Source organism: Vespula vulgaris, chromosome 19, assembly GCF_905475345.1.
Source record: "Vespula vulgaris chromosome 19, iyVesVulg1.1, whole genome shotgun sequence".
NCBI classification, from domain to species: Eukaryota; Metazoa; Arthropoda; class Insecta; order Hymenoptera; family Vespidae; genus Vespula; species Vespula vulgaris.
In genome coordinates this window covers 2323993-2343324 of record NC_066604.1, presented here as the reverse complement: position 1 = coordinate 2343324, position 19332 = coordinate 2323993, and the positions used below count along the sequence as shown (strand labels likewise).

At 36.6% G+C, this 19332-nt stretch overlaps 1 protein-coding gene and 1 long non-coding RNA gene across 5 annotated transcripts in view; one reads left to right on the top strand and one right to left on the bottom strand.

Moving 5' to 3' along the window:
* Positions 1-3438, top strand: part of LOC127070792 (uncharacterized) — a 58479-nt gene extending 55041 nt beyond the window's left edge. The window contains exons 2-6 of one of the 3 annotated variants that reach the window (XR_007784696.1): positions 75-220; positions 541-779; positions 1159-1288; positions 1827-2039; positions 2701-3438. This is a non-coding gene — a long non-coding RNA (uncharacterized LOC127070792). Of the gene's footprint in view, positions 1-74; positions 221-540; positions 792-1158; positions 1289-1820; positions 2040-2700 lie in introns of all 3 variants that reach the window. The other 2 variants (XR_007784695.1, XR_007784697.1) reach the window with 2 other exon arrangements.
* The window catches only part of LOC127070769 (laminin subunit alpha-1), a 119224-nt gene that overhangs the window by 82654 nt on the left and 17238 nt on the right, over positions 1-19332 (bottom strand). The window lies entirely within an intron of this gene.

Below are 19332 nucleotides of genomic sequence, written 5' to 3'. Positions count from 1 at the left end.
CTATGCTTTTAATAGACTTTCATATTGCTCTCTTCTCAAACCTGTAATAATCGTTCCTTAACGATCTCTTCCAGGATTCTTACTATGGATGGATAATTAACGATAGTGTTAGACAAGATTTATGGCAAAATATATTCGTTAACATTTTTTATGGGATTTATATGAAGATATGAAGAGGAATTGCAATATAGATTATTAAGCAAATTATAAATATAAAAAGGTATTCTGTTCTTACAATAATAAATAGTAGTAGTAGTGGTAGTAGTAGTAGCAGTAGTAGTAATAATAATAATAATAATAATAATAATAATAATAATAATAACAATAATTTTTTTCTTCTATTAAATAATTAATGGCAATAAATTCGTAAAAATTTTTTTTTAGGATTTATCAAGATATATAAAAAATATTATAATGTATGTAATTCAAAACTTGTAAATTAATACTTGTTCCACTTTTATAATATTAATAATAATAATAATAATAATAATAATAATAATAATAATAAAAATAATTTTCTTTTTCATTTTTTCTTTAAAGATATTTCAAGAGATAATCTTTCTTCTCTCTTGGTCGATAAAGATCGAAGGAAGCGATACGCAGGCGATAGGTTTTGACAGAAAGGCAAAGTAAGATCATCGATCCAGCAGACGCAGGCGCAAACAGGTTGCTGTGGTTGAGAGCGCGCCAGGGGAAGATCGTGAAAGCACGAACAGGTTCGCAGGAGGTTCCAGAGAAGAGTGAGCACGCCCGCGAACAGGTTCGAGTAACGTCCTCTCGTGAGTATATAGGTGCGAAGGCACGCGAGAAACGCGAGATTATGCTACCTAATTTTTTTTTATTCACTTTTTCTTTCTAACTAACAACGAATCGAAATCGTTTGAATTACATAATCATCGATTTACGTATGTAAATATTTTATTCGTACGTATGTGCAAGAAATTATATATATATTTATAAATTAAATATATAAATTAATACTTGTTCCACTTTTGCAATAGTAATAATAATAAATCTATATATATATATAAATTTACATGAAATTTATAATTACAATATTTTTATTCGTACAATGATGATTGAAATCGATTGAAAAAAGATTTCGATTTGATTTTATTTTACTTTCTCTTTCTTGTCTTCTCTTTATTTTTTATATAGGAACAAAAGATAATAGCTCGCGCATACTCGGACCAAGCGAATGTATTCTCGAGTATCAAGTCAAAATGATGATGATGGGTTTGAACGACGTCGACGCCTCGAAGCTAAAGAGAGAAGAAAAGGAGATGAGGTATTCCAGATCGATCGTATTTTCTCGTGTTTCTTCTTCTTTTTTTCCTTTTTTCTATCTTCCTTTTCCCTTCCTTTTTCTCTCTTTACTTGTTGTTTTTCGTTTTTTTACCTTTCTTTTTCCTTTCCTTTTTATTTTCTTTTTCACTCCCTTTAAAAAGAGAGAGGGACCGATTATCGTGAATATCGGTGGTTAGTTTCCTCCTCTTGACTTGATTTCAACAACACGATATCGAACGCGTTCTTGGTTACAGCAACCTGGCTACTAACGATCAGTTTAAAGAAAAAGTGTTGAGAATCATCGATAGCGATCGAGTTTGATCGATAATCTTATTTCGAATGGAATATAAACGAGATACGCATGTTATAAACGTATATTTAAATTTTACGGTAGAAATAATATCGTATAGCACCTTCCTCTATTTTTACAATCATATCACCCTCAATAATTTAAATTAAAAATGATTTTTCGCTGAATATTAACGAGATTCTCTTCCCTTTTTTTTCTCTTTTTTTTTGCTGATTATTCATAGTTTCAGATATATGTGCAATGAGAAAAAGAAATAAAGAGAACGAGAAAGAGAGAGAGAGAGAGATGACAGATTATACAATATTGCCAGCTAACATCAGAGCTAAGTTCCCGGAAGCATGAGGTCATCTCTGGCGAGCTAACAACTTCCTCCTAACTCCAAAATGAAGATGCTTTCTCTTGGGAACCAAAACGAGCGATTGCGATTCGACGTTTCCAAGAGGTAAGGATAGATAATTTGTATCTCTGAGAAGTTTCGTTTTATCTATGTCTCTTTTTCTCTTTCTCTTTCTCTTCCTCTATCTCTATCTTTCTCTGTCTCTCTCTCTCTCTCTCTCCCTCTCTCTCTCTCTCTCTCTCTCTCTCTCTCTCTCTTTCTTTATTTGTTATAGTTTTATATAAATATAGGATATTTTCCATGCAAATCGCTGGAACGTCCCGACGAGTTTACGGTACACACGTGGATCCGTGCTAAGGAAAGATGGAACAGAGTTATTTTCGTCGTCATCAGTCACTCGTGCCCAGTCTTAAGACTCCAACAAGAAATCTCTGCTTTTGTATATACGCTTGTGTGCGAGTAAGATAAAGAGAGAGACAGAGAGAGAGAGAGAGAGAGAGAGAGAAATTACGAGGACCAGTGACGAAGAAGTAGATAACAATTACGATTCATTTCAGAGAATTTGAAAATTTTCTTATTAATCTTTCTAAATAATATTTTTATCAATTAAAAGGTATTTTGCGACGCGACCCAGAAATAAAATTTGCTTAGTATTTTTCTTAAATAATTTTATTTATTAATGTAACAATAATATTTCGATTTTCTTCAAAAATTTTAATATTTACATAGAACATTTTTTTAATTATATTTTTATGTATTGTTACAGAAACAATCTACGTTGAGGCCTGAAAAATCAACTGTTACCAAGAGTGCCTCGTTCGACTGGACAGGAGCATCCATTAAAAATTATGAGAATACGAGCTCGTTATCATCGTATTAATAATAATTCATCGGAAGAGAAATAACGTTGAGATTGACCGGAGATTGACGGGGGAAGAATAATATACAAGACAAAGGAGTCCCATATGAAGGCACACGCACGGAAGTCAACTGTCCATGGACGACAAATCGTTTAACTCCAATATGACTCACGCTACGCTTCGTTGGACAATATAATTATTCTTAGAGTTAATCAAAGCAGTTTGAAATCTTATCAGAAGGATGGGAACACTTGGAAATCATCGGACCTTCATCTTTAGAACCATAGAATACAGAATTATTATCAAGAGGATATGAAACAATAGGAAATCATGTATATCATAAGAAAATACATTTATTTGTAAAATGTAACTGCGAAAAAGTGAGAATGACAGAGAGAGAGAGAGAGAGAGAGAGAGAGAGAGAGAGAGAGAGAGAGAGAGAAATTTTATTACAGTTATACTTAATGGCAAATTGTATTGTATAGCATTACCATTAAATTATTTATAAAACTTTGCATTATAAACACATTGTATTATATTATGTTATAGCGCAATTTTACATGGTTCAGAGCGACTAATTTTATAATTATTGAATATAACGTAATTCTCATGAAAAAAATGAAAATGAAAATAAACCCCATTAAAAGATATTACATGCATTGTTTATTAAATACCCCCTCAAATCATACCCACTCCTAGAACAGTATTCCCTTGTTTATTCACTTATTCATCGGTTTATCTACGTGGATCACATGACAGGCGAAGAAGTGGCACCCGCAATAACCCTAATGCCAGGTAAGTGTACACCTTCTTTCATTGAAAGTATAATCTATTGGTTCTACGAAAATTTTTCCTGCAAATCTGGATTTGTAATAGGATAACATGATATGCGAAGACGTGGCACGTTTCATTGTATCGATCTCTGGGGGAGTATACCCTCTTTCTTTGAAAATGAATTGTATTGGTTCTGCGAAAATGTTTCCTGGAAATCGGGATTTCTAATAGGATAACATGATATGCGAAAAGGTGGCACGCTCGATCGTCTCGATCTCTGGGGGTGTTTACCTTCTTTCTTTGAAAACGAATTGTATTGGTTTTGCGAAAATGTTTCCTGGAAATCGGGATTTCTAATAGGATAACATGATATGCGAAGAGGTGGCACGCTCGATAGTTCGATCCCTGCGTTGCGTCTGGGTTGCGTCTGGACTGCGGACAGTGCGCACGAAAATCATGATTTGTACGCGGGTCACATGATATGCGAAGAGGTGACACGCTGTAACGCGGCATTCTCTGAGTAGTAGAAACTGTTTTTGGGTTGCGTCTGGGTAGCGGACAGTGCGCACGAAAATCAGGATTTGTACGCGGGACACATGATATGCGAAGAGGTGGCACGCTGTAACGCGGCATTCTCTGAGTAGTAGAAACTGTCTGTGGGTTGCGTCTGGGTTGTGTCTGGGTTGCGTCTGGGTTGCGTCTGGGTTGCGTCTGGGTTACTGACAGTGCGCACGAAAACCAGGATTTGTACGCGGGTCATATGATATGCGAAGAGGTGGCACGCTGTAGCGCGGCATTCTCTGAATAGTAGAAACTGTCTGTGGGTTGCGTCTGGGTTGCGGACAGTGCGCCCGAAAATCAGGATTTGTACGCGGGTCACATGATATGCGAAGAGGTGGCACGCTGTAGCGCGGCATTCTCTAAGTAGTATAAACTGTTTTTGGGTTAGGCAAGGTATTGGTTCCGTGGATAGTGCGCACGAAAATCAGGATTTGAACGCGGGTCACATGATATGCGAAGAGGTGGCACGCTGTTACGCGGCATTCTCTAAGTAGTATAAACTGTTTTTGGGTTGCACTGGGTTGCGTCTGGACTGCGGACAGTGCGCAAGAAAATCAGGATTTGTACGCGGGACACATGATATGCGAAGAGGTGGCACGCTGTAACGCGGCATTCTCTGAGTAATAGAAACTGCCTGTGGGTTGTGTCTGGGTTGCGTCTGGGTTGCGTCTGGGTTGTATCTGGGTTGCGTCTGGGTTGCGTCTGGGTTGTGTCTGGGTTACGTCTGGATTGCGTCTGGGTTGCGTCTGGGTTGCGTCTGGGTTGCGTCTGGGTTGCGTCTGTGTTACGGACAGTGAGCACGAAAATCAGGATTTGTACGCGGGTCACATGATATGCGAAGAGGTGGCACGCAGTAGCGCGGCATTCTCTAAGTAGTATAAACTGTTTTTGGGTTAGGCAAGGTTTTGGTTCCGTGGATAGTGGGCACGAAAATAAGGATTTGTACGCGGGTCGCATGATATGCGAAGAGGTGGCACGCTGTTACGCGGCATTCTCTCAGTAGTATAAACTGTTTTTGGGTTGCGTCTGGGTAGCGGACAGTGCGCACGAAAATCAGGATTTGTACGCGGGACACATGATATGCGAAGAGGTGGCACGCTGTAACGCGGCATTCTCTGAGTAATAGAAACTGCCTGTGGGTTGTGTCTGGGTTGCGTCTGGGTTGCGTCTGGGTTACGGACAGTGCGCACGAAAATCAGGATTTGTACGCGGGTCACATGATATGCGAAGAGGTGGCACGCAGTAGCGCGGCATTCTCTAAGTAGTATAAACTGTTTTTGGGTTACGCAAGGTATTGGTTCCGTGTATAGTGGGCACGAAAATCAGGATTTGTACGCGGGACACATGATATGCGAAGAGGTGGCACGCTGTTACGCGGCATTCTCTCAGTAGTATAAACTGTTTTTGGGTTGCGTCTGGGTAGCGGACAGTGCGCACGAAAATCAGGATTTGTACGCGGGACACATGATATGCGAAGAGGTGGCACGCTGTAACGCGGCATTCTCTGAGTAATAGAAACTGCCTGTGGGTTGTGTCTGGGTTGCGTCTGGGTTGCGTCTGGGTTGCGTCTGGGTTGCGTCTGGGTTACGTCTGGGTTACGGACAGTGCGCACGAAAATCAGGATTTGTACGCGGGTCACATGATATGCGAAGAGGTGGCACGCTGTAACGCGGCATTCTCTGAGTAATAGAAACTGCCTGTTGGTTGTGTCTGGGTTGCGTCTGGGTTGCGTCTGGGTTGCGTCTGGGTTGTGTCTGGGTTGCGTCTGGGTTGCGTCTGGGTTGTATCTGGGTTGCGTCTGGGTTGCGTCTGGGTTGTGTCTGGGTTACGTCTGGATTGCGTCTGGGTTGCGTCTGGGTTGCGTCTGGGTTGCGTCTGTGTTACGGACAGTGAGCACGAAAATCAGGATTTGTACGCGGGTCACATGATATGCGAAGAGGTGGCACGCAGTAGCGCGGCATTCTCTAAGTAGTATAAACTGTTTTTGGGTTAGGCAAGGTTTTGGTTCCGTGGATAGTGGGCACGAAAATAAGGATTTGCACGCGGGTCACATGATATGCGAAGAGGTGGCACGCTGTTACGCGGCATTCTCTCAGTAGTGTAAACTGTTTTTGGGTTGCGTCTGGGTTGCGTCTGGGTAGCGGATAGTGCGCACGAAAATCAGGATTTGTACGCGGGACACATGATATGCGAAGAGGTGGCACGCTGTAAGGCGGCATTCTCTGAGTAATAGGAACTGCCTGTGGGTTGTGTCTGGGTTGCGTCTGGGTTGCGTCTGGGTTGCGTCTGGGTTGCGTCTGGGTTGCGTCTGGGTTGTGTGTGGGTTACGTCTGGATTGCGTCTGGGTTGCGTCTGGGTTGCGTCTGGGTTGCGTCTGGGTTGCGTTTGGGTTACGGACAGTGCGCACGAAAATCAGGATTTGTACGCGGGTCACATGATATGCGAAGAGGTGGCACGCAGTAGCGCGGCATTCTCTAAGTAGTATAAACTGTTTTTGGGTTAGGCAAGGTTTTGGTTCCGTGGATAGTGGGCACGAAAATCAGGATTTGTACGCGGGACACATGATATGCGAAGAGGTGGCACGCTGTTACGCGGCATTCTCTCAGTAGTATAAACTGTTTTTGGGTTGCGTCTGGGTTGCGTCTGGGTAGCGGACAGTGCGCACGAAAATCAGGATTTGTACGCGGGACACATGATATGCGAAGAGGTGGCACGCTGTAACGCGGCATTCTCTGAGTAATAGAAACTGCCTGTGGGTTGTGTCTGGGTTGCGTCTGGGTTGCGTCTGGGTTACGGACAGTGCGCACGAAAATCAGGATTTGTACGCGGGTCACATGATATGCGAAGAGGTGGCACGCTGTGAGGCGGTATCTCTGAGTAGTAGAAACTGCCTGTGGGTTGCGTCTGGGTTGCGTCTGGGTTGCGTCTGGGTTGTTTCTGGGTTGCGTCTGGGTTGCGTCTGGGTTGCGTCTGGGTTGCGTCTGGGTTGCGTCTGGGTTGCGTCTGGGTTGCGTCTGGACTGCGGACAGTGCGCACGAAAATCATGATTTGTACGCGGGTCACATGATATGCGAAGAGGTGGCACGCTGTAACGCGGCATTCTCTGAGTAATAGAAACTGCCTGTGGGTTGTGTCTGGGTTGCGTCTGGGTTGCGTCTGGTTTGCGTCTGGGTTGCGTCTGGGTTGCGTCTGGGTTACGTCTGGATTGCGTCTGGGTTGCGTCTGGGTTGCGTCTGGGTTGCGTCTGGGTTGCGTCTGGGTTACGGACAGTGCGCACGAAAATCAGGATTTGTACGCGGGTCACATGATATGCGAAGAGGTGGCACGCAGTAGCGCGGCATTCTCTAAGTAGTATAAACTGTTTTTGGGTTAGGCAAGGTATTGGTTCCGTGGATAGTGGGCACGAAAATCAGGATTTGTACGCGGGACACATGATATGCGAAGAGGTGGCACGCTGTTACGCGGCATTCTCTCAGTAGTATAAACTGTTTTTGGGTTGCGTCTGGGTTGCGTCTGGGTAGCGGACAGTGCGCACGAAAATCAGGATTTGTACGCGGGACACATGATATGCGAAGAGGTGGCACGCTGTAACGCGGCATTCTCTGAGTAATAGAAACTGCCTGTTGGTTGTGTCTGGGTTGCGTCTGGGTTGCGTCTGGGTTGCGTCTGGGTTGCGTCTGGGTTGCGTTTGGGTTGCGTCTGGGTTGTGTCTGGGTTGCGTCTGGATTGCGTCTGGGTTGCGTCTGGGTTGCGTCTGGGTTGCGTCTGGGTTACGGACAGTGCGCACGAAAATCAGGATTTGTACGCGGGTCACATGATATGCGAAGAGGTGGCACGCAGTAGCGCGGCATTCTCTAAGTAGTATAAACTGTTTTTTGGTTAGGCAAGGTATTGGTTCCGTGGATAGTGGACACGAAAATCAGGATTTGTACGCGGGTCACATGATATGCGAAGAGGTGGCACGCTGTTACGCGGCATTCTCTCAGTAGTATAAACTGTTTTTGGGTTGCGTCTGGGTTGCGTCTGGGTAGCGGACAGTGCGCATGAAAATCAGGATTTGTACGCGGGACACATGATATGCGAAGAGGTGGCACGCTGTGAGGCGGTATCTCTGAGTAGTAGAAACTGCCTGTGGGTTGCGTCTGGGTTGCGTCTGGGTTGCGTCTGGGTTGTTTCTGGGTTGCGTCTGGGTTGCGTCTGGGTTGCGTCTGGGTTGCGTCTGGGTTGCGTCTGGGTTGCGTCTGGGTTGCGTCTGGGTTGCGTCTGGGTTGCGTCTGGGTTGCGTCTGGACTGCGGACAGTGCGCACGAAAATCATGATTTGTACGCGGGTCACATGATATGCGAAGAGGTGGCACGCTCGATCGTCTCGTTCTCTGGGGGTGTTTACCTTCTTTCTTTGAAAACGTATTGTATTGGTTCTGCGAGAATGTTTCCTGGAAATCGGGATTTCTAATAGGATTACATGATATGCGAAGAGGTGGCACGCTCGATCGTCTCGATCTCTGGGGGTGTTTACCTTCTTTCTTTGAAAACGTATTGTATTGGTTCTGCGAGAATGTTTCCTGGAAATCGGGATTTCTAATAGGATTACATGATATGCGAAGAGGTGGCACGCTCGATCGTCTCGATCTCTGGGGGTGTTTACCTTCTTTCTTTGAAAACGAATTGTATTGGTTTTGCGAAAATGTTTCCTGGAAATCGGGATTTCTAATAGGATAATATGATATGCGAAGAGGTGGCACGCTCGATTGTCTCGATCTCTTGGGGTATTTACCTTCTTTCTTTGAAAACGTATTGTATTGGTTCTGCGAGGATGTTTCCTGGAAATCGGGTTTTCTAATAGGATAACATGATATGCGAAGAGGTGGCTCGCTCGATTTTCTCGATCTCTTGGGGTGTTTACCTTCTTTCTTTGAAAATGTATTGTATTGGTTCTGCGAGAATGTTTCCTGGAAATCGGGATTTCTAATAGGATAACATGATATGCGAAGAGGTGGCACGCTCGATCGTCTCGATCTCTGGGAGTGTTTACCTTCTTTCTTTGAAAACGAGTTGTATTGGTTCTGCGAAAATGTTTCCTGGAAATCGGGATTTCTAATAGGATAACATGATATGCGAATGGGTGGCACGTGGAATCACGTCAATCCGTAGTAATTTATGTATTCTTTGTAATGAAATACTAATTTTTTTTTCGTTGTTAATTAGTTTTATCGGCTACCGAGTTTTTCTTTAAAAAACGGTTTTGTATAAAAGTAGGGATAATTATAGTAATGGTCGTATTTATAAAAAACACAATGTATTTTTATTTTACACATTTATTTTCACTTTTACTATAATATACATAAAATATGTTGTATTTTTTTTTTAATTTTATATGTACAATAAACTGCTACTTTAATTTATTACATTATGGAATTATATACATTAATTCTACTTTTATTATAATTCTCTTGAGTATGTTCCAGTCTGTTTTCTGATTATTTGGTGATGGCCGATGATTTCCAATTATTCACATCTTTGAATAAGATTCTTTTTGATTTCCAATTCTTCTCACATCTTCTTATATCTCCAATTCTGCCCGTTGTTTTGACATGTATTTCTCTCGGTGACTGCTTTCTCGTACTAAAAAAGTAATCATATATTAGTAACAAATATATATCATTAATATATATCAAATAATATTCTATTATTGGTATTGTTTCAATAACTTTGTCGAATTTCTTTGAAGATTTTTTATTTCTTTTTTCAATTTTTTCTGCGCACTTTTTACCAAAAGTAAAGAAAAAGGAAAAATATATAAACAGATTGACGGATTGATATATAGATACATAGAAAGAAAGATGAAGTATTAAACAGAATGATAGTCACTTACGATTTCATAAGAATTTTCATGTTCAATCGCTTATCGTGAATAAATAGTCCAGAGGACCATTATTTTAAGAGTCCGAAGCTCTTTGGCACGTTAACGATATGGTGTTTACAAAGTCCAGTTAGACCGCATATCGATATACGAGAAACCACTCACACACACGGTGGTCCTTATGACTAATAGTCCTGCGGCCTTTTGGAATATCGTTTCAAACTCGATACTTTCGCTTCTCTTTTGCTCCTCCCACTTACACGCCATAAAAGAAACAACATTGTGAATGAGAGAGAAGGAAAGAAAGAGAGAGAGAGAGAAAGAGAGAGAAAGCCACTGACCCGACGCGATGGGGAAGTATTCGGTTCTTAATATGAAAAGAAAAAAAGAAAAAAAAATGACGAAACGAAAAAATCTTAAGCCATAAAACACCTGCTGGAAAACCATCGTCGACTTTTTATATTCTTCCCCTTCTTCTTTCTCTTTTCTTTTTCTCTTTCTTTCTCTTTTTCTTGTTCAAAAACAAATTATAATCTCGACAATCGTCTTTGATTTCTATAAATATTCGCAGTAAAAAACTGTTTAAAAAAATATAAAATAAAAAATAGAATTCATAGACGAATTTTCAAATAAATTACATAAATAACTACGTACATACGTGATTAGATCTAACGCGATTATATTTAACATAGGTTTCTCGAAATAAATCATAAATAATCGTTTTCAAAGAGCAGATAAATATCGTTAATCCCATAACGAATTACCGGATGTTAAATGAAGTAGATACTTACCGTGGGTTGATATAGTGAGACAGTTTATTTGTTACCTTATATAATAGTATTGTAAAACCCACTCAAACTATTCACATAACTCTTAGTCATCGTAAAACCATAAAAATAATATGTCGGATATCATTATGCTATTCATCAAAATTCTTTAAGTGATATCAAATGAAAATGAATTAATTATTTTCGCATAGCTTTCGAAGTGCGATCAGTCTTGAAATTTTTTAAACTAACTTTACGATTTAATAATATGAAAGACACAAAAGAAATGTCCTTAAAATGTTCAGAAAAGTAGTAATCGATTGTTTAAATAAAAATCTGTGTATCGATAACTCGATATTTTTTAAGAATAGCTCAAACGATTCGAAAAAAAAAGAAAAAAAAACAAAGAGTCGTTCCTTAATTTAAAATTAAAATAAAATAGTTTCATAAATAATACTTTTCCTCTCTATCAAATTAGATAATTTATATTTTCTAATAATTAACGTACGATTATGGAATTAGATTTCAGAATTGAAATGTGGAATGTTGGATTCGAAGTCCCACGCAAGTCGAATGCAAAGTATTACCTCTTAGTCTGCCCACTGCTGTCTGCTATGTTAATTGCGAGACAATGGCGCCAACAGGAAGAACACCTATGTATATATGTATTTATACGTATGTATATGTATGTGTATGTATATATATATACGTATGTATGTATGTGTACATTGAAATCACTACAGACAAGACACCGAATCTTACGATCGAACGGAGGCGTTAAACTACTCTTGTTGTACATTTATTATCTCCGACCGATGAAAGCAAACTGTTAATACTGACGTTAGATCGAGATGTCACGTAATGACGGGAGCTTGCATGTTATATGTATAATAACGATTAGAACGAATAAATATCTCTATTTGCTTCTATTCAATGACGAAACAGAAACTACCATTTGAAATATGTATTTCTATGGGATTCTTTGCTTCTTCATGAATTTTTCACGAAACTTTGTCACGAGAAAACGCGATTGCTCTGACAATTATATTAATAAAAATAATTATTTTTATATAAAGTTTATTAAAAAATTATTTTTATGTGCAACATTAAAATGTGATTATCATATCTAGATATTAAAAATTTGTATTTTATTTTCAATGAAAAGATTTATCAAAAATGATGACTACGTTCGTTATAAAAATTTATTTAGAAATTCGAATAGTTGTTTTTTCGTGAAAAGGAAAGAAAAAGTTATTAAGGATTTTTCTATATAGTCCTCAAGGGATTTTATTGCGCTATTATAAAAAAAGAAAGAAAGAAAGAAAGAAAAAGGAAAAGAAATCATAAAAAGTTGCACGTGCCTTGAGAAAAAGTTTCAAGCTTATCGAAAGGTTTCTTTCGGCAAGAAATCCTTCGTTTTGTTCGTTTCTATCCAATCGAGATAATGTTTCCAAAGCGTACATTCGTTCCTGTCGGAACGAAGAAGCCATTGATACTGTCAGTGAAAAGAAGTAAGTACCCTACACTCGAGCCTGACAAAGTTAATTCTCTTCGGTCCTAAGTGCACGTTGCTGCAAACTGTCATCGTCAATGCCAAATAAGTAAGTACGCCTCTGGGTTGTTAGTTGTTCGATTGGATTGATGTGAACTACTTTAACACGATTTCTTTATCAAACGATATTTTTGTATTTACTATTGTTATTTATTCGATACGAATATCAAAAATTTTGTATACATTATAAATGTAACCAGATTTATAAGTAAAAATGTAGAAATTTTATTTTTATTTTATTCATAATATTATTAAAATTTAATTATTATTTGTTTTACTTATTTTCTCAAAATTAAATCATTCTCTCTTTCTTCCTCTCTCTCTCTCTCTCTCTCTCTCTCTCTCTCTCTCTCTCTCTCTCTTATCTAATTGACAGCAAAGGAATTTTACAAGAATGACAAAATATTAGATAATTACTAACTTTTTGCGTATCCATACAAACGTTTAACCCAGTCAAGTATAATTAATATCTTCTTGCACAGCAACGGTAAGAGAGAAAGAAATAAAAGCGGTAAAAGAAAGAGAAAGAAAGAGAATATATAGCTCCTTCTCGTGGTAATTAAATCATTAAAGTCAATTCCTAACGAGTTCTTACAAAGCTTGAAGTACCGACGCCCGGGACAATCGTTTCTACACGATCGTCGAACGGTGTTTCGCGAACGCGATCGATTTATCTTATTCGTCGAGGCCACTCGAGTCCCACGTTCGATTATACGTGCATGCGTGACACACGAACAATTTCAAATCGATTATCGATGCACGAATTTCTTCCTCATCCGGCATTACATATCGAAAATTAAACGTATTTATAAATTAATATTATGTTTTCTTTCTTTTTTTTTTCTTTAAATTAATCCTTCGTGATTGCTAATTCTTTTTTTTCTATACGAACATTCGACTTTAAATAAAATATTTTTAATTGCGAATAAATAAACGAATTTAATCGATGTGTAATTTAAGTGAAAATATTCTTAAGAGAATTAATATAATTTCCTTTTCAATCTCAAATAAAAATATTGAAAATCTGACAAAAGTTCTTGAATGAAAATATTCTTTTTTCTATGACTTTTTAGACTTGTTAATTAAGTAGTGTAGTTCTTTTTAATAACCAGACTTACAATCTGATTTTCAAATTTACTTAAGAACTCATAACAAGAATGATTGAATTTAAAAATCGTACGGACAGTTTTTAAGAAAGGACAATTCGATTTTTAAACTCGACGATTCGAGCGAGCCGAGCAGTAGAAGAAAAAAAAAACGAAAGAAAGATTGTACCAAACCAAATCAACGTAAACTCGAAAATTCGTCTTAAAAATATTTTTCTTAAATATTTTTTTTTTGAAGAGGATTCTCGAAAGAGAAATGCAAGGTGTAATTGCATTCCGCAGATAATCGAGTACGTGCATTGTGTGACAGAGTCACAACGAGCTCGTAGAAGAAGAGAAAGAAAAAGAAGACGAAGACGAAGAAGAGGAAGACGAAGATGAAAAAGAAAAAGAACAAGAAAAAGAAGAATATGAAGAAGAAGAAGAAGAAGAAGAAGAGCCGTATAAGAGGAGTTTAAAGCTCACAATCGGCCGTTCCTATGGGACTTATGGGGTCTTGGCTGGTTGTAACAACAAGTGGTTCTCAGGACGATAAGCCGACTTGCTACCACCACGACTACTTTTCTAGGAGAAGAGTTATAGGTAAAGATAAACCCTGACACACGACTTAGTACCTTACTATACTCAACTATAGAGTGAACGCTCGAATGTGAACAAAGATGTCCATTATATATATATGTGTATATATATACATCATTGGAGAAAAAATATTTTTTCTTCTATAATTTTTACAAATAATATAATTGAAATTATATTAGAATAAATATTATTATTATTATTATTATCAGTTTTATTTGATTGATAGAGATTAGAAGATTTTTATGATAAAACATTTTTAATACTGTTTATTATAATAATGATTATTAGTTAATTTGTTCGATGGATTAACAATTGAATTTTGTAATTTACGATTAGGGTTGGATAGAAATTATTCGATAGTAAGGTTATGAAAAATAATAAAAGAAAGAAGAAAAGAAAGAAATAAAAAACTTTTTATTTTTATGAAAGTACCATCTTTCTTTTTCTTTTTTTGCTACAAAATACGAGGAAGAAGGAAATGGATGTCCTTCGAAGCGTTACTTTAATTGCCAAGCCCGAGAAAGGGTCACACGGTCCTTCTGGCATGACTCGTGGATTCCTTTCAAGCACAGAGTTCCTGTCAACTCGCTGACACCTTTACAACAAAGTCTATCTTTCTTTTCTCTTTCATGCGAACTGGCATGAATATTTAACTGCAAAATTTGCTAACAACTTTTACGAAGAAATATCATCTTAACATATGATAAATGATGACATTAAATGAATTAAATAAAATGTGATAAATAAAATCAAACATAAGTCAAATATAAAATAACAAATTCTTTTCTCTAGCATAAATCGTAACAATATATATTTATAAATTTATTAAAAAATATAATATAAATCAAATAATATGATGTTTCCGATATGAATCGAAGTAGAAGTTGAAGAAATCGAAGAAGGGAAAAGAGGAAGAAGAAACTATATCGGAACATACAAGTATGTTTCTTTTCTTTCGTGTGGTCGATCAAGAGAAAGAGCAAGTAACATGCTCGAGCACTGATCTTATCTCTCCATCGTTGCGATCTTATTTACATTAGCTATCCCGACACGAGCGATCGTATTAATTAACAGTAAGGATATATCCTGAAGCTCAACCAACAGATACACAAGATAGAGAAAAAGAAAGAGAAAGAAAGAGAGACAGAGAGAGAGAGAGAGAGAGAGAGAGAGTAAGAAAGATATAGAAAGAGTTGATAGAAAGAGTTAGAAAGCATTAATCTGCTTAGGTATTAGAAGACGTTTCTTTCAAGTAGATATCTTGTAAAATTTCTTTCTCCATCTCTCTCTCTCTCGAAAATGAACGTGAAATTAATGGTCAGTGAAATAGCTGTTCGTCGTTCCCGGAAAAAGCACGCAAATGCATGTATCTTGCTCTTTCCAGTGGAACGATCATTCTAAAAATAAATTCTCTTAAAGCAACGCTGCCATTGCTCTAAAGCCTGTAATCACCTTCCTTTTCATTACCCATCGAATAATAATATCCCATATAATCGATCGATCGGAAAATCTTTATCTACGTTTTACGAGAATCGATCAGGTAACTCTCATTGAAAATTTCATTTTACGAACGACATTTTTCTCTGCGTGTGTGCGTATATGTGTACATATAAACGTGAAAATATTATAATTAAAAATAATTAGAAATATCTCTTTTTGCTTCTTGTCTTCTCTTTGGTTCCTTTCTTTTTCTTTTTTTTTTTTTTTTTAATGAATCAATCGAACTTTCTTTCATTAAATCGATAAGTAATAATCTAGGAATAAAACGATTAAATATTTGAACACGAATATTATTAATAATTATTCAAATGACTCGACAAGCAATATTTTGTTAGATTAATACTTGAGAATTTTTTTTTTTTTTAAAGATTCGTATAAATAATTAATGTCGATTGAATGAATTAATAAATGTTTTCTTTTTTTTTTCTTTTAATGATACTTAATAATTTTCAATGTAACATTCGAAAGTCTTTAAACATTAAGATATTAAAGGATTAATAAATACATTTTGTTAAATAATTATTGTGAATTTTTTTTTCTTCTCTTTTCCATGAAAAGATAAAGAAAACTAGATTTTCCTTAACTGGCCTTGGCCTTGGCCTTGGTCGTCCCTCGAACGTCGTCCTCTTCTATCTTTTCGAATGAGCTTCGAGGATTCTGAAGAACAACGACGGGACAAGAAACTTCACGAGCTCTACCTAAATGGTACGATGTGATTTTATGTTCCTGTTCGAGAGAATTCTCTTCTCTTGTTAATTGTTACCACGAGAGAAATTTTTCTAACGATATAAAAACGATTTTCTATGACAATTTCTATGAACTTTGGATTGAATTTTAATATTTTCCTTTCTTTTTTCCTTTTTTTTTCTTTTGGAAGAAAATAATTGTACTTCAGATTAAATTACAATTTCAAATTAAACAAAAATATTTTTCAATGAAGTAATCTAATTTTTATTCGAAAGATTTATAATTTTTATTTATGCAATATTATGAAATAATAATAAAAACTATTGATTGTATGATATCAACTATTGTTTCTTGAGAAGATTACTCAATGTGTTTCTACGCAATATATGTTATAGAATTAGGCCAAGTTATTCTCTGGCAACACGTTTCCGGTTTCGCTGCTGGCGCCTCGAGTCAACATTTTAAAAAAAGAAAAAAGAAGAAAATATATGAAAAAGAAAAAAAGAAAGAAAGGAAGGAAGGAAGGAAGGAAGGAGCACGCGAGTAGGCGCTATTCTCGAAGCTGCAATTTCGGTCGAGTGGGCGGAAACGAAGGTGAAAAGACGAAGAGGGACGAAACGGATATTCTCGGAAGATTAATATTGTCGTTGTTCTACAAAAATTAGAACAAATTCGTATTTATATTTATATTCAATTTATATTACCAAATAAATAAACAAATCAAAATGAATGAATTGTCGACTAATGATTAATCGTTTGTAATTAGTTTAACAAAATAATTTAAATATAATGATCATTTAAAAAATACTCGATTTACTTAATGCTATTATTAAAATAAAGAAGAATCTGTATACATACATATATATATATATATATATATATATATATATATATATATATATACACATGCGTATGATTAATGATCTATGATTAATGATCTATGATTAAAAATCAAAATAGTGAGTGTATTTACACCATAATAATTACGTGTTTGTATTTCTCGATTTATAGACCGGAACGAAGCTATGTGAGACTATCGATCGATCGAAAGTTCTCTTACGATGCCAGAAAAGGGTAAGAGCTCGTTAAACCACGAATAAGAATAAGAAGAATAAGAAGAAGACGAAGAAGAAGAAGAAACGAGCCGTCCCTCTCGATCCTCGACGAAAACGAAGCGAGTCCTGATTTATACGAGTCACCATCCTAGATTTATGTATATCGAACAACCGCTACATGTACATATGTACATGTATGTAACTACGTACATATAAACGTGACACCATACGTAAAACGATTTAACACAAATGTGACTACACCGGGGCATGTATTTTACTCGAATGCTTCTTCTCGCCATATAAAGAGATACATCGTTTTATCAACAAGGATCACCAAGCTACCGAGATATTATGATTCACGAGAAAGATCGAAAGATCGAAAATATCTAGAACATTTCTTAAACTTGAATAAATCTTAAAATTTATATATGTATATCTATGTACAATATATATAAAAATATTGTTCATTCTTTTCCGATTATAAAATATTAATAAAAGGTAAGATCGATATAATAAATTCGTGATATCGTAATAATATCGAAGAAAAATCTTGAAAAATGTTAAATTTTTTTTCGCTCTTGTATATCTTTTTTTTCTAATTAATTTTTCTTGTTATTTTCTTTTCTTTAGAAGAAAAAGAAGAAAGAGGGAAAGAAGATGAGCTTGTGTCGGCACTTTAGAGACGATCTAGTGTCTCGTTTAATTTCGTCATTAATATCGGCGCGATAATAAGGGAAGCAAAAGACGTACTACAGAGGCGTGAGATCGTTATCCGATATCTCGTCGTGGTCCATACGAGCTTGAACAACGGCAGACTTTGTTGGAATACAAATTGTCTCTCTCTCTCTCTCTCTTTCTCTTTCTTTATCTTTCTCTTTCTCTTTCTCATGCGAACGCGGGCGCGCGCGCGCATGAAACTAGTCTTTTCTTCGTCGAAGAACCGGGACGATGCTCGATAACGATCGACAAGATGCGAGCTAAGCCGCCTTTGCTGCTTAATCTCTTCGAAAGATCGCGCGAACTACGCGCTCGAGATTTCGAATCAACAATTTTTTCTCTTATAAGCTATCTATTTATTTTTTTATTAATTAGTTTCACTAGTTCTCGTCCGCGCGATCGTCGAAGTGAGATTTAATTTAGTCTTTATCGTATTTACTTTTTCTCTTCCTTTTTCTTTTTTTTTTAATGATCTATATAACGATCGATATAACAGTTTAAATTATTTATTTCAATTTTAATTATTATTATTATTTATTTATATATATATATAAATAATAATAATAATATACACTCACACGCATGTCTGATCACAGAGAAACCATTTGAAAGAACAACCTAAGATCCTTTCACTCACAAAGGAAGCTAAAATAAAAAATAATAAAGGTGGCGAATTGCTATTGAAAGAAATAGGTATGGCTTCCTTTCGGAAGAAGGTTTCAGAATCCGGCTTTAGACGTGATTATAATGCGATCGTGCGAGAAAGACGAACAGCATCTGGCAAGAGAGACTTCCTGTCTCGATGGAACCTATTTACGAAATGCATGCACGTGATGTTCTCTCTCTCTCTCTCTCTCTCTCTCTCTCTCTCTCTCCCTCTCATTCTTACTCTCCCATCCAGCATCCACTTCCGTTTCAATTGAATAATAGCAGTCATGTGAATTCCAAATTCATTCACTACGAAATTCATCAATGATTTGTAATCTATAAGAATCTAATTCTCATGTCCCATAAACAAATTAAAATTAATTATAATATATATAATGATATATATATATATATGTATGTGCGCGTATATGTATATATTGATTATGATAAATAAGAAATGGTTTTATTTTTATCATATTAAAATTTATAATTTTATGATTATGATATGAATAATATTTAATTATTTAAATATATATAATTTATATATACATATATTTTTATAATCGAAAAATATAATGAACTTGAAACGAGTTAAATAAAACGTGACGAATGGTAGAAGATGATTAACGAAACCATGTGCGAGTTTGAGTACCACGCTGATAATAAGCTATCGTTAGAAAGAGGGCTTCCTAAAAGGAGGGGAAAAAGAAGGGATGCTTTTAAAAGTCGAC